This window comes from Lithobates pipiens, unplaced genomic scaffold, assembly GCF_037356315.1.
Source record: "Lithobates pipiens isolate NorthernLeopardFrog02 unplaced genomic scaffold, aLitPip1_a1.2 Scaffold_1, whole genome shotgun sequence".
Classification (NCBI taxonomy): Eukaryota; Metazoa; Chordata; class Amphibia; order Anura; family Ranidae; genus Lithobates; species Lithobates pipiens.
This window is the reverse complement of record NW_027507685.1, coordinates 32,103,555-32,118,882: the sequence shown is the minus strand read 5'-3', so window position 1 is coordinate 32,118,882 and position 15,328 is coordinate 32,103,555. Positions and strand designations below refer to the sequence as shown.

At 50.0% G+C, this 15,328-nt stretch overlaps 1 long non-coding RNA gene across 1 annotated transcript; it reads right to left on the bottom strand.

Annotated features, from left to right (window-relative positions):
- Positions 1–4,639: 4,639 nt before the first annotated feature.
- On the bottom strand, positions 4,640–8,942 carry LOC143988436 (uncharacterized). Its single transcript, XR_013276861.1, has 3 exons — positions 8,811–8,942; positions 6,081–6,182; positions 4,640–5,046 (listed from the first exon to the last, which is right to left on the bottom strand). It is a non-coding gene; the product is annotated as an uncharacterized LOC143988436 (long non-coding RNA).
- Between the last annotated feature and the right edge of the window lie 6,386 nt (positions 8,943–15,328).

Below are 15,328 nucleotides of genomic sequence, written 5' to 3'. Positions count from 1 at the left end.
AGAAAACTCTTCTGGGCTGGAACCCCGAAGCACGTGATGTCAGTACCTTAAATACCCTCTCCCAGAATGCACAGCAGGATGACATTCCCACTGGGCTGGTTCCGAGAAAAAATGGCACTCAATGCACTCAGCTGAACTGCGTTCTCACACCTTCCAGAGATGACAGTGCCACCTATAGCCAAGCAGAGCACAATGCAATCCAGCTAGACTGGAACTGAGACCATAATTTGGTGTAATTGAAACCAAAACCAAACTGCAGTTCCAGGAATGTTAAATAAAAAAAAAAAAATAGCGCATGCTCTTCAGGAGCCGGTGCTACATACTCCCCTTCCAGTTTAGACGATGTCCTCATCTTCTGGGAAAGAAAGGAAAAAACAAAAATCTACTTCTAATCCTAACAAAATTGAGTACCTGAACTTTAGGGTTGGAATGGGGAAAGGGAAGGAAAAACATCAAAGAACTTTGAGCAATATAAAACATTTAACGGCAAACACACAATATAGTTACACATCATGCAACCCAATTCCTATCTATCTATACCACCCACTCTCCAGTAGTTTGATAGATGGTCTTCTGTAGGGAAAAAAAAAAAACACATATAAAAACAACAAACACACATTATTACTAGAAGGCAAGTCCTCATCATGTAAAAGATGAGTCCCTCTCTTCTAAACTTAAAACTTTTTGCTAGCAAGCCAGAAGACTTAAAATGTTTTGTTTTTTCTGCAAACTCACACCACCTAGTGGCAAGAGTCATAAGTGCCAGTCCTTCCCTTTAAATAAGTGCTGCGGTACGTAGAAATCTTGACACATAGTCTCTTTAAAAACTTAACACCTAACTATCTACCCACAGTCCTTGAATCCAAGTAAAAAGGGAAACAAAATCTTTTTCCGAAAGACAGTTCTGGTAACCCATCTACCAGTAAAACCTGGGGTCTGGCAGAGTTAATGATTTCCCTTGAGCATCTACGGTAGTTTTAAATAGACCACATTGTCCCTTCCTGGTCTACAGATAACTACTTTGTCTGCATAGATGTGCCGTCCGTAGCTCCAGTGTTGGAGGCACCCAGTGAAACGTTCATACATGTCCAGGGAAAATATCTTCTTCCTAAATGGTTTGGGAACTTTCAGGTAGTTCCAGACGTCATCTGCGTACCATTCCTCGCGGTTTTGTTCAATCACCTGGTTGCTTCTCCAGTTGCTGGGCCTTTCCATAGATGAGACGGCACCGGACAACCTCCGAATCCTCCCTCCAGTTACTTGGCCTCGGGCTAGCCAGCCCCGAGACTTGGGATTGGATGGATCCGTACCCCAGGCCATGAGAGCCCTAGGAGCTGGTCAGGAGGACCAGGACCAAACAGACATAAAGCACTTCTGGACCAGAAACCCCGAAGCACGTGATGTCAGTACCTTAAGTACCCTCTCCTAGAATGCACAGCAGGATGACATTCCCACTGGGCTGGTTCAGAGAAAAAATGGCACTCAATGCACCCAGCTGAACTGCGTTCTCACACCTGCCAGAGATGACAGTGCCACCTATAGCCAAGCAGAGCATAGTGCAATCCAGCTAGACTGGTACTGAGACCAAAAACACATAGCACGTGCTCTTCAGGAGGCGGCGCTACACTTTTATTGACAATTAAGTATTTTGCAACCTTCTCCTTTATTGATGCTGTGGAACTGAAACAGAGAATAAAAACATCTGATAGCTAGAACATTTAGTTCCTCATCCTCAGCACCTAGAAGGCATGTTCATTCTAACTGCTATGGTACTAAAAAGGTGCCAGTACACACTGACTTTGTAGTAAATACTAGACATGTGCAGAGTAAAATATTTTGTTTCGGAATTTCATTTTCGTCCGAAAAATAAATTTATTTAGTTACTCCCGAAATTCGTTTTTATTTATTTTGTTTTTTGTTCAAAAATTGCGGAAGGCGGTGGCGGCGGCGACGACAGACGACCGGGCCACCGCTAGTAAAAGAGCTGGAAGAAGAAGCGGTGGCCCGGCAAGAAGAACCGAAGAGGGGGACAAGACCCCCGAAGTCGGAAGAAGAGGGCGGCGACGAAGAAGAATGCCGGGCTCCTCCGCTAGCAAAAGAGCTAGCAGAAGATAGCGGAGGAGTCCGGCGAGAAGGCCCCCGAAGACGGAAGACCCCCGGAGCTGTGCAATAAACTATTTTAAGCCTGTGTTGTGTTTTTTTTTACTTTATTTTACAGGTGAATGGGTAGGGGTACATTGTACCCCATACTCATTCACATAGGGTGGGGGGCTGGTATCCGGGGGCCCCCTTATTAAAGGGGGCTCCCGGATTCCGATAAGCCCCCGCCCGCAGACCCCGACAACAAACGGCCAGGATTGTCAGGAAGAGACCCTTGTCCTCATCAACATGGGGACAAGGTGCTTTGGGGGTGGGGGGGGCCGCGCGGCCCCCCTTCCCCAAGGCACCCCCCATGTTGAGGGCACGCGGCCTGGTACGGCTCAGGAGGGGGGGCGCTCGCTCGTCACCACCCCCTTTCCTGACCGGCCGGGCTGCGTGCTCGGATAGGGGTTTGGTATGGATTTTGGGGGGGCCCCACGCCGTTTTTTTTTTTTTTCGGCGAAGGGGATTTCCCTTAAAATCTCTGCCAGACCTAAGGGCCTGGTATGCCTCCCAAGGAGGAACCCATGCCGTTTTTCTTTTACATTTGGCGTGGAGTTCTCCCTTAGGATTTATACCAAACAGTGCCTGGTATTGGCGGGAATCCAATTCGGATCCCCGCACCAGTGTCAACCCGGCCAGCGATGCTTGTCGCTTATCGGGAAAGGAAAAGAAACATTTTTCCTTTCCCGATGCGAGCCAGCTCGGCGCTGGCTCCCGCGACGGAGCTCGTAGGGTGTCAATCTCGCTGCTAGAAGCAGCGAGATTGACACAATATCGGCGCCTACTGTACCTGAAATTCAGACGAAAACGAATGCCCATGTCTAGTAAGTACCTGTAGTTCCTTAATAACTAGCAGGAAGTCATTTGCAAAAGTGAAGCATATTAAACTAAATATTCATGAAATTGCAGAGACTTAATTGTGAGCAACAGAATTACATGACTAGGGGATGTGCTCATTTGTGAGGCTCTTCTATAACCACTTATACTCTAAATTACTTATCTAACAAATGACCAGACGACACACTGTCCTCTTTGGAGTCGAATGGCCATAGCAGCCCATATTTTCTTTATTACAAACATGAAAAATACAAAAATACTCTGAAACATAACTTAAATGCATATAAATACATTTTCAACAAAAAACATTATAAACCAAATATATATACATCCAGCATTAACCCATTTTTTGATCTAGAGGTCTTTGAAGGTAAATTAGAATTTTAACCCACCAGTTGTATCGGTAAACCATAAACAGGCCCCCCGCCGTGTAATTACGCAAGCTCAGGGACAAACCAGCAACTTCCTTCCAGATACAACCTCCTCCATTCCATTATTAACCTTTTAAGGGAGAAAAAAGGACACCCATACCTCCATCTGTGCCCAACCCCCTTTAACCTCCATTATTTTTTCCAGCACCACCTTCAAAGACCCCATAGACCTAACGCTGCTACGACAACAAATTCCCCCTAACCTACCCAAATAACAAAAACTGAAGCAAACCGCCACCCTGAAACATGGAAAAAACACACACCGCATACCACCACACCGTGACCACTAAAAACACAAGTAGGGAGGGAGGGTGGGAAAAAACTCTCCTCCTGCTTCCTATTCCCTCGGCGCGCACTGAAACTCTGCGCGCCGACTCCGCCCCCTTTCCTCGTCATCCCCCCGCTCGAGGGCCCGCCTCCTCCACACTTCCTATTTCGCCCAGCCGAGCCTCACCGCCCCCACCCTCGTCATGTCGGCCCTCCCCTTATTCTAATGTCCGGGCCATTTCTTGACTAGGGGATGTGCTCATTTGTGAGGCTCTTCTATAACCACTTATACTCTAAATTACTTATCTAACAAATGACCAGACGACACACTGTCCTCTTTGGAGTCGAATGGCCATAGCAGCCCATATTTTCTTTATTACAAACATGAAAAATACAAAAATACTCTGAAACATAACTTAAATGCATATAAATACATTTTCAACAAAAAACATTATAAACCAAATATATATACATCCAGCATTAACCCATTTTTTGATCTAGAGGTCTTTGAAGGTAAATTAGAATTTTAACCCACCAGTTGTATCGGTAAACCATAAACAGGCCCCCCGCCGTGTAATTACGCAAGCTCAGGGACAAACCAGCAACTTCCTTCCAGATACAACCTCCTCCATTCCATTATTAACCTTTTAAGGGAGAAAAAAGGACACCCATACCTCCATCTGTGCCCAACCCCCTTTAACCTCCATTATTTTTTCCAGCACCACCTTCAAAGACCCCATAGACCTAACGCCAAAGCAAGCGCATGTGACACCTTACATGCGTGACGCCCACCACATCCTAACTGCCCGTTGCACACCATCTTGCACCCCCAGTTGCCAAATGTCAAGTCCGATGGCATTCAGATGCACTCCATCAGAGCGCAAAAAACGCCAAGTCTCCTCCTCCAAATCCCGATGACGCACCGCCAGCCCTCCATTCCGTACAAAAAACTTGGCCACCGCCTTGTTTACCTTCACCCTGGCCCTATTCAAGCCCGCTACAGAGCGCGCCAAACGCCAAGCCGTCCTGGCCACAATATCGGACCAGATAAAAATCGTATCAGGGAAAGAGGCTTGCAACCGCAGCAGATCAAATTTAATATCCCTGATTAATTCCCGGGCACACCGCAAACCCAGATCATTACCACCCACGTGTAACAAAACCACATTAGGAGGACGATCCAAGCGAGCGTACCTGTGTATTTCCGGCAACACCCTAGACCACAGCATCCCCGGGATACCCAACCAGCGAACAGTGCCTTCCTCCCTAGACAGACCCAACAACCTCCCATCCCTCCGGACCTCAGCCCTCCTGGCACCCCAATAAACATATGAGTGTCCAAGGATCCACACCAGACAGGCCTCCGAGTCTGAAAGAAAAGAAAAAACACAAAGGAATAGAGTGGCAGGGTGGGATGAGAGGAGAGCAAGGTTGCACAACGCTTCCTTAAAGAACAGAACGAACCAACCCAGCCTACCCCCGAAAGAAAGAACTGCACCCCCCAATCCGACCGAGCCCCAGCATCAGCCCGTACCTACAATAAATGAGGGCGGACGTACAACCTAAATCGCGCCGATTCCCAACGCCCAATGCTCTGAACAGCCTGGTCATCCAATCCCCACCGGACCGCCTCAGTGGCAGCCCCAATGCGGAAAGAGTGAGAAGAATAGTTGGTAACTGACAACCCCGCGGCCACCAAACACTTTTTAAATACCGCCTGAAATTGAAACCTAGACAAGGCCGTGCCATCCTCATGTCGGAAGAAGACCCCCTCCCCTTGGGGCCGGATACAGTAAAATTCCCCCACCGATGCCACCGGACACACAGGGGAACCCGGAATCGACCGCAATTCCACCCACACACCCTTGCCCAACCTATCTGTCTTGGACCTGCGCAAGAACACACCCAACGCTCCACCCCGCACGAACACTTCGCTCACGTCTAAACCCCCCTCACCTCTCTTATTCCTACTCACAATCTCCCCAACCCGAAACGCCCCAAAAAAGGCCAAAACAAAAACCGCCCGGAACAACACCCTCTCAAAACGTGAAACGCAAACACGTTGCAACTGTTTTACCACCTCGCCCAAAAGCTGGAACGAAACCGGTCGCCTGGTATCAGCCGCCGAGCGACCAGCGCGGTAACCACGCATAGCGCGCCGAACCATAAAAACCTTAGTAGCATCCCTCTGGCCCGCCAACTGAAACATAAAAGCCAGCCCGGCCAGCTTCTGCGACATATATGACGCCGACACTCCACTTTCAAAATTCCGGCCAATAAAATAAAGCAGCAAATGAACCCTACCCTCCTCGCTACTGCAATCTCCCACCTCCTGTACCAACGCGCCCCATTCACTCCAGACCTTACTGTACGCTGACCAGGTAGCTGCCGATACGGACTTACGAATCAACAGCTGTGCTGTGGTAAGGCGATGCTCCATAACCTCTCGGGGCACTGAAGCCCGTGCGCCTCCGCTGCCGGTGCCAACTGACGGAATCTGTCCCACTGGAAACGAGACAACGCATCATCCACTGAATTTTCCACTCCAGGAACATGCACAGCAGTCACAAAACAATTAAGACACAAACACTTAAGAACCAGATAGCGCAGCAAACGCACCACAGGAGGAGAAGAGGCAGTGTTATTATTAATGGCGTGCACCACCCCCAGATTATCACAATGAAAGCGAACGCGCCGATTCCGGAAGTCCCCCTCCCACAATTCGACTGCCAGTACAATGGGGAACAATTCCAGTGCGGCCAGATTGCGAACCAAACCCGCTTCCCTCCAAGACACCGGCCATTCCCCAGCGCTCCACCGACCCTGAAAGAAAGCCCCAAAACCACTTGAACCAGCCGCGTCCGTGAACAATTCTATATCAAAGTTAGAAACCACCCTATCCAACCAAAGCGAACGGCCGTTATAACTGGCCAAGAAGGAATCCCACACCAACAAATCAGCCTTGAGTTCCTGGCCCAAGCGGATGAAATGATGAGGAGCCCGCACGCCAGCCGTGGCCGCCGCCAAGCGCCGGCAGAAAACACGCCCCATCGGCATAATGCGGCAGGCGAAATTCAACTTGCCCAAGAGCGATTGCAGGGCCCGAAGCTGAATCTTCTTTGCCCGCAACGCCCCGGCCACCTCCCGCTGCAGATCCTCCAACTTGTCCATCGGCAAACGGCACTCCATCGCCATGGTGTCTATGACAATCCCCAAAAAACGCAGCGCTGTGGTCGGACCTTCCGTTTTATCCGGGGCCAACGGGACCCCAAAGACCTCAAACAACTGCTGAATCGTAGCCAAGAGAGACGCACAAACGCGGCTATCAGCAGGCCCGATACACAGAAAGTCATCCAAATAATGGATGACGGAAGATAAACCAGAAACATCCCGCACCGCCCATTCCAAAAAAGAACTAAACTGCTCAAACAACGAACAAGAAATTGCGCACCCCATGGGCAAACACCGATCAACGTAAAACATGCCCTGCCACCGGCAACCCAACAAGTGGCAGCAATCTGGGTGAACCGGCAAGAGGCGGAAAGCCGCCTCCACATCCGTTTTCGCCAACAATGCCCCCTTGCCAAAACGCTGCACCCAATCAACCGCCGTATCAAAAGAAGTGTACGACACTGTGCAGAGGCTGGGATCAATGGAGTCATTAACCGACCCCCCCCGCGGATGGGACAAATGATGAATGAGCCGAAATTTGTTCGGCTCCTTCTTCGGAACCACTCCCAACGGGGAGACCACCAAATTAGCCATGGGCGGATCCCCAAACGGACCAGCCATGCGCCCCAAAGCAACTTCCTTGAGCAACTTGTCTGTGACAACACCCGCATGCTCCCTAGCCGACTTCAAGTTGTACGCAACCGGCGGAACCACCTGAAGCTGACTATTCAACCGAAAACCCTCCGCAAACCCCAACTCCAGCAACTTGGCTGCAACTTGATCAGGATAGCGCCTTAGAAAAGGCACCATCCTTCCTACCCTCACCGGCGTCTCCCCCTTTTCCAGCGTCCCCCCCTTTTCCCCGTCCCTGCTTGAAGCACCGGGACTGGGAATGGGAGCCGCCACACGCGGAACACTCGTGCCGGAATCGACACTTGGCCCCGAATTTGCAAGTGCCGGCATTGAATTGCCAACAGAAACCCATGCGGTTTCCGGCCGGTTGTCCGACGGCTGCCGGGCTCCCGGCCCCTCCCTGAAAGGGAGGCAAGGAGCCCCTCGGGGAGGACATCAGCTTCATCCAAAGACTAATGTCCTTGTGATCCCACCGCAAGGACGGGCGGACCGCCTTCTTCTGCCGAAATTGCTCATCATAGCGCAACCAAGCAGTCCCCCCGTAAACCCGCTGCGCCTCCCCGATGGAATCGAGGTAGCAAAAAAGTGGCGAGCAGTTTTCCGGCGCCTTCTCTCCAATAACGCTAGCCAGAATCGCAAACGCCTGCAACCAGTTTGCAAACGTGCGCGGGATCAGCCGGTACCGCCGCTTCTCTTCCTCCTCCTTCTTGCTCTCATCCGGCTTAACTTTGTCCAAGTTAAACTTTTCCAGAGGCAGCAAGGAAAAAATCTCCACATATTCCCCCTTCCAAATGCGGTCTCTCACCTCAGTCTTCAAGTGAGCGCCCAAAGGCCCCTCAAAACAGACGTAGACCTCACATTTTGCTGCGTCAGCTAGACGCAGGCCATCCCCTCCTGCTACTCCCTTAGCGGCTACCACCGCCTCACCAACTGCAGCCGGCGCAGCAATCACCGCCGTCGCAGCCGCAGGAACAACCCCCCCAACGGCCAGCCCAGGAGCAGCTGCCAGCGGACCGATCGCCGGTCCATCCGCAGCGGCCACCACCACAGGGGGAACCCCTGACGGCAAACCCCGAACCCCAGACTGCGCACCCAAGGCCCACGCAGCCACCGGAGACGCCTCCGCCGCCGGCCGGGAACCAGCCTCACAGCGCGCCAAAACCTCCCGCAAACCCGCCAACAAGGTGTGAACAACCCCCACATCTGGAGAACCCGCCCCAGGGCCGACCCCGAAGACGCCAGACGCCCCAGCGCCCCCCACCCCTCCCGAAGGACCCCCCTCAGGAAGGACAGAAAAAGAAGAAGAAGACAGAGTAGAAGGTCTCTTACCTGGCTGCCGCTGCCCAAGGGGACATCCAGCCGTAGGTCCCGTGCCTCGTGCCGTCCTCGGTACCTCATCCTCCTCCGGCTCGACCAGCTCCCCCTCCGACAAGCCGTCTTGGGAACTCCCAGCCTCCGATCGTGCCGCAACACCAGGCCGTGGGTCAGGATTCCTCGCCGGCGTAGAGCGCCCTGCAGCACCGTCCGTACTGCGCGCCGTGGAGGTCTGCAACCCCCGCTCAGCGTTCTCACCACGACGAGCCCTGGGCCGGGCCGGGGAAGCCCGCCTAGCCACAGATCCAGACCGCAATGCAGACCGGTCCCCCCGATGGAGCCGCGATGTCCCGGCCGTCCTGCTCCGCCCCCGTCCATCAGGATTACAGGCCCTGGCCGTTCCAAGCGACTGGCCAGCACCCGCCGAGGCCTCTCTCCCACGCCGAGCCCCCCTCACTGCAGGCAAGAGGCCCGCAGAGGTAGCCGCCATCTGACCCCCTTCCCGCGCCTGAGCAACTCGGCCCCCGGGATCGCCACCCCCCCGCGCACGCCGCGAACTAGCATTCCCCCCAACCGCCACCGGCCTACGCTTAGCCGGCGGGGTAGCGGAGTCCCCATCCGGGTTCCCCCCAGCCCTGTCAGCGGCCAGCTCGGGGCTGTAACGCTCCGGAGGCCGGGATCTGCGGGCCCCGAGGCGGCCGGGAGGACGAGGGGGGGGGGGGGAAGGGGGGCCGCCGAGCACCACGCACGAGGCCTGGCCGGGGCCCCGCAGCAAGCCTGCCACAGAGTCCTCCAACCAGCCAACACCCCGGGTCACCGCCTCCTCCCGCAGCCTCGACAATACCGCATCCACTTCCATCACTCACAGCAAAAAACCGCCGGTCCGCCGGGCTCGCACGCTAACGCAGGGGAGAGCTGAACAGAGAAAAAACTCTCCTCCTGCTTCCTATTCCCTCGGCGCGCACTGAAACTCTGCGCGCCGACTCCGCCCCCTTTCCTCGTCATCCCCCCGCTCCAGGGCCCGCCTCCTCCACACTTCCTATTTCGCCCAGCCGAGCCTCACCGCCCCCACCCTCGTCATGTCGGCCCTCCCCTTATTCTAATGTCCGGGCCATTTCTTTATATGAAGGCGACATTTCCTATTTTATTATAATATTCCATTTTATATTGGTGTATCTTTCTGTTGATTGTTTAATGGTGCTTTTGGACTTGACCATTTATTATAGTAAGGCCGTAAATCTGGAAGAGATTAACTGTCTGATGAATGGGTGTTCTTTTAGCTGGTCCTTGGGGATATTCCTGTCACAATTCCTGCCTACTTCCTCATCACATTTGTTTGTTTTTTTTTTGCAGCTGTTGCGTGCCTGAAATGATATGCTGTTTTAAGTCACTCATTAAAATGCTACTTTGATTGCTTGATTTTTTTTATTTTTTTATTTTTTTTAGATTTAAATAAAGTTTGATTTATTTATTGTTAACATGTCAAACCTCTGCCCCTCTTCTAAATGTAACATCATATTGATATTAATAGAATTTGAATGTGTTAGTAAAATCTTCACTAGCACACATTTCAAAGCAACAGTTGTTTCTTTTATTCACACTTAAGAAAAAAGAATCACAGACCTACATTTTGGCATCATGAAGGATCTTTTTATCAAGGCAAAACTACACTTTTCCTGTATAAAGGCTATATACACTAACTGGCCACTTTATTAGGTACACATGTTCAATTGCTTGGTAACACAAATTGCTAACAAGCTAATCACATGGCAGAAACTCAATGCATTTAGGCATATAAACGTGGTGATGACGACCTGCTGTAGTTCAAACCAAGCATCATAATAGGGAAGAAAGGGGATTTAAGTGACTTTGAACGTGGCATGGTTGTTGATGCCAAACAAGCTGGTCTGAGTATTTCAAAAACTGCTGATATACTGGGATTTTCACACGCAACCTTCTCTATGGTTTACAGAGAATTGTCCAAAAAAGAGAAAAAAAAGAAAATACTCATTCACATAGGGTAGGGGGCAGGTATCCGGGGGCCCCTTATTAAAGGGGGCTCCCGGATTCTGATAAGCCCCCCGCCCGCAGACCCCGACAACCAACGGCCAGGGTTAACAGGAAGAGGCCCTTGTCCTCATCAACATGTGGACAAAGTGCTTTGGGGTGTGGGGCCTGGTATTGCTCAGGAGGGGGGGCACTCGCTCGTCCCCACTCCCTTTCCTGACCGGGCGGGTAGCGTGCTCGGATAAGGGTCCGATATGGACCTGGGGGGGACCCCATGCTGTTTTTTTTGGGTGTAGGGCTTCCCCTTTAAGTCCATACCAGGTGACGGGGCCAGCGACACTTCCTTCGCTAGTCCCGGCTACCTGGAGCCACGCTCAAAATGAACGGACTTTTCTCCATGCGGGAAAAGTCTGTTCATTTCAAAAGTACGGCGGACTAGCACACACACGGCCGTATTGTTCACCGGACTGCGAAACTACTTTGTAAGTCCGCTGGACTTTTTGGTAAAAAAAAAGTCCGCCGGAGCCCAAACACGGGCGGATTGACTTTTCCACCGGATTGTTTGATTGTGTGTACGCAGCAAAATATCCACTTGCTACAACCAAGATATGCAGAATACCATCTCTGAACACACAACACACACAACACACCAAACCTGGAAGCAGATGGGCTACAGCAGCATGAGATCACACCGGATGCCACTCCTGTCAGCTAAGAAGAGGAAACTGAGGCTACAATTCACACAGGGTCCCCATGATTGGACAATAGAAAATTGGAAAAATGTTGCCTGGTCTGATCAGTCTCGATTTCAGCTGTGACATTCAGATGGTGGGGTCAGAATTTGGCTTAAACAACATGAAAGCATGGATCCATCCTGCCTTGTATCAACGGTTCAGGTTGGTGGTGGTGATGTAATGGTGTGGGGGGATATTTTCCTGGCACACTTTGGACCCCCTAGTACCTATTGAGTATTGTTTAAAAACCACAGCCTGAGTATTGTTGCTAATAGGGATGAGCTTCGAGTTTGAGTCGAACTCATGTTCTACTCGAACATTGCCTGTTCGCCTGTTCAGCGAACAGTGAACAATTTGGGCTGTTCGCAGCAAATTCGAAAAGCCGGAACACCCTATACAAGTCTATGGGAGAAATCTAAAGTGCTCATTTTAAAGGGTAATATGCAGATTACTGTCCTAAAAAGTGTTTGGGGACCCGGGTCCTGCCCCAGGGGACATGGATCAATGCAAAAAAAAGTTTTAAAAACGGCCGTTTTTTCAGGAGCAGTGATTTTAATAATGATTAAAGTGAAACAATAAAAGTGTAATATTCCTTAAAATTTCGTAGCTGGGGGGTATCTATAGTATGCCTGTGAAGGGGCGCATGTTTCTGGTGCTTAGAACTGTTGCTGCACAAAGTGTCATTTGTGCAGGAAAAAAAGTCCTTTAAAATCACTTGCGGCTAAATTGTCGGGTCTCCGTAATACAGAGAACACTCAATGAGTGTTCTCTGTATTAGCCGACAATTCATTCATTCATTGATTAAAAAAAAAAAAAAAAAAGCGTGGGGGTTCCCCTAAATTCAATTACCAGGCCCTTCAGGTCTGACATGGATATTAAGGGGAACCCCGTGTCAAATTTAAAAAAAAAATTGACGTGGGGGGTCCCCCCAAATATCCATACCAGACCCTTCAGGTCTGATATGGATATTAAGGGGAACCCCGCATAAAATGTTAAAAAAAAATTGACGTGGGGGTCCCCCTAAAAATCCATATCAGACCCTTTATCCGAGCACGCAACCTGGCAGGCCGCAGGAAAAGAGGGGGGGACGAGAGAGCGGCCCCCCCTCCCTCCTGAACCGTACCAGGCACATACCCTCAACATTGGGAGGATGCTTTGGGGGTCTGTGACCCCTCAAAGCACCTTGTCCCCATGTTGATAAGGACAAGGGCCTCATCCTCACAACCCTGGCCGTTGGTTGTGAGGGTCTGCGGGCAGGGGGCTTATCAGAATCTGGAAGCCCCCTTTAACAAGGGGACCCCCAGATCCCGGCCCCCCCCTGTTTGAAATGGTAAGGGGGTACAAAAGTACCCCTACCATTTCACAAAGAAAGTGTCAAAATGGTTAAATAAGACAAACACACTTTTGAAAAATTCCTTTGTGTTTGTCTTATTTAACCATTTTGACACTTTCTTTGTGAAATGGTAGGGGTACTTTTGTACCCCCTTACCATTTCAAACAGGGGGGGGGGCGGGATCTGGGGGTCCCCTTGTTAAAGGGGGCTTCCAGATTCTGATAAGCCCCCCGCCCGCAGACCCTCACAACCAACGGCCAGGGTTGTGAGGATGAGGCCCTTGTCCTTATCAACATGGGGACAAGGTGCTTTGAGGGGTCACAGACCCCCAAAGCATCCTCCCAATGTTGAGGGTATGTGGCCTGGTACGGTTCAGGAGGGAGGGGGGGCCGCTTTCTCGTCCCCCCCTCTTTTTCTGCGGCCTGCCAGGTTGCGTGCTCTGATAAAGGGTCTGATATGGATTTTTAGGGGGACCCCCACGTCAATTTTTTTTTAAATTTGATGCGGGGTTCCCCTTAATATCCATATCAGACCTGAAGGGTCTGGTATGGATATTTGGGGGGACCCCCACGTCAATTTTCTTTTAAATTTGACACGGGGTTCCCCTTAATATCCATGTCAGACCTGAAGGGCCTGGTAATTGAATTTAGGGGAACCCCCACGCTTTTTTTTTTTTTTTTTTTTTAATCAATGCATGAATGAATTGTCGGCTAATACAGAGAACACTCATTGAGTGTTCTCTGTATTACGGAGACCCGACAATTTAGCCGCAAGTGATTTTAAAAGACTTTTTTTCCTGAACAAATGACACTTTGTGCAGCGACAGTTCTAAGCCCCAGAAACATGCGCCCCTTCACAGGCATACTATAGATACCCCCCAGCTACGAAATTTAAAGGAATATTACACTTTTATTGTTTCACTTTAATCATTATTAAAATCACTGCTCCTGAAAAAACGGCAGTTTTTAAAACTTTTTTTTGCATTGATCCATGTCCCCTAGGGCAGGACCCGGGTCCCCAAACACTTTTTAGCACAGTAACTTGCATATTACCCTTTAAAATAAGCACTTTAGATTGTGAACGTTCGAGTCCCATAGACTTTAATAGGGTTCTAAAGTTCACACGAAGTTTAGGTCTGTTCGCAGGTTCTGGTGCGAACCGAACAGGGGGGTGTTCGGCTCATCCCTAGTTGCTAACTATGTCCATCCCTTTATGACTACAGCATACCCCTCTTCTGATGGTTACTTCTAGCAGGATAATGCACCATGTGCCAAAGCTCAAATCATCTCAAACTGGTTTCTTGAAAATGACAATGAGTTCACTGTACCACAAGGGCCTCCACAGTCATCAGTTCAATAGAGCACCTTTGGGATGTGGTGATTAACATGGGTACAAGGTGCTTTGGGGGGCTATTCCAAAGCACCCTCCCCATGTTGAGGGCATGTGGCCTGGTACAGTTCAGGAGGGAGGGACGCTCTCTTGTCCCCCTCTCTTTTCCTGCCAGGTTGCGTGCTCAGATAAGAGTCTGGTATGGATTTTGGGGGGAACCTACGCCATTTTTTTTAAATTTTGGTTTCCCCTTAAAATCCATACCAGACCCGAAGTCTGGTATGGGTTTTGGGGGGACCCCTACGCCATTTTGTTAAAAATAATTGATGCAGGGTTCCCCTTAATTTCAATACCAGACCTGAAAGGCCTGATATAGATTTCGGGGGGACCTCCCAGCCGATTTTTTTCTTACATTTTTGTTCAGAGTTCCCCTTAATATTCATACCAGACCCAAAGGGCCTGGTAATGGACTTGGGGGGTGACTCATGCCCTTTTTTCAATGAGTTCTATCTATAGTGCCGAGACCCAACAATTCCTTACAGCCAAAATCATCATTGTCATTTTGCTGAGATACTGTTCTAAACATGGGAAACATGTGCCACTTTACAGGCATACTATAGACACCCCCCCCCCCCCCCCCCCGGCATGATATTTAAAGGAATATTTCATTTTTATTGTTTCACTATAAGCATTCAAAAAAATCACTGCTCCCGAAAAAACATCTGTTTAAAAAAAAATTGCATTGATACATGTACCCTAGGGCAGGACCTAGGTCTCCAGACACTTATGACAGGCCTTTAAAATGAGCACTTTTGATTTCTCATGTTCATGTCCATAGACTTTAACGTTGTTTGTGTGTTCTTCCAAATTTTTTGCCTGTTTATTTTGTTCTGGTGCGAACTGAACCAGGGGATGTTCGGCTCATCCCTATTCAGGTATTTCTGTTTTTTATTCCAGGCATTTGACAACACTTTCCCCCCCTTAAAGGGCTCACTTTGTTTTTTGGTTTTCCACCTGAACCTCTAGATCAGCCTCTCTGAACCTTTTTTACCCTTGAGAAACCCTTGAAATCATTTAGAGGTCTCAGGGAACCATTGTTAAAATGAGTATATTTACAGATTACAGCATAT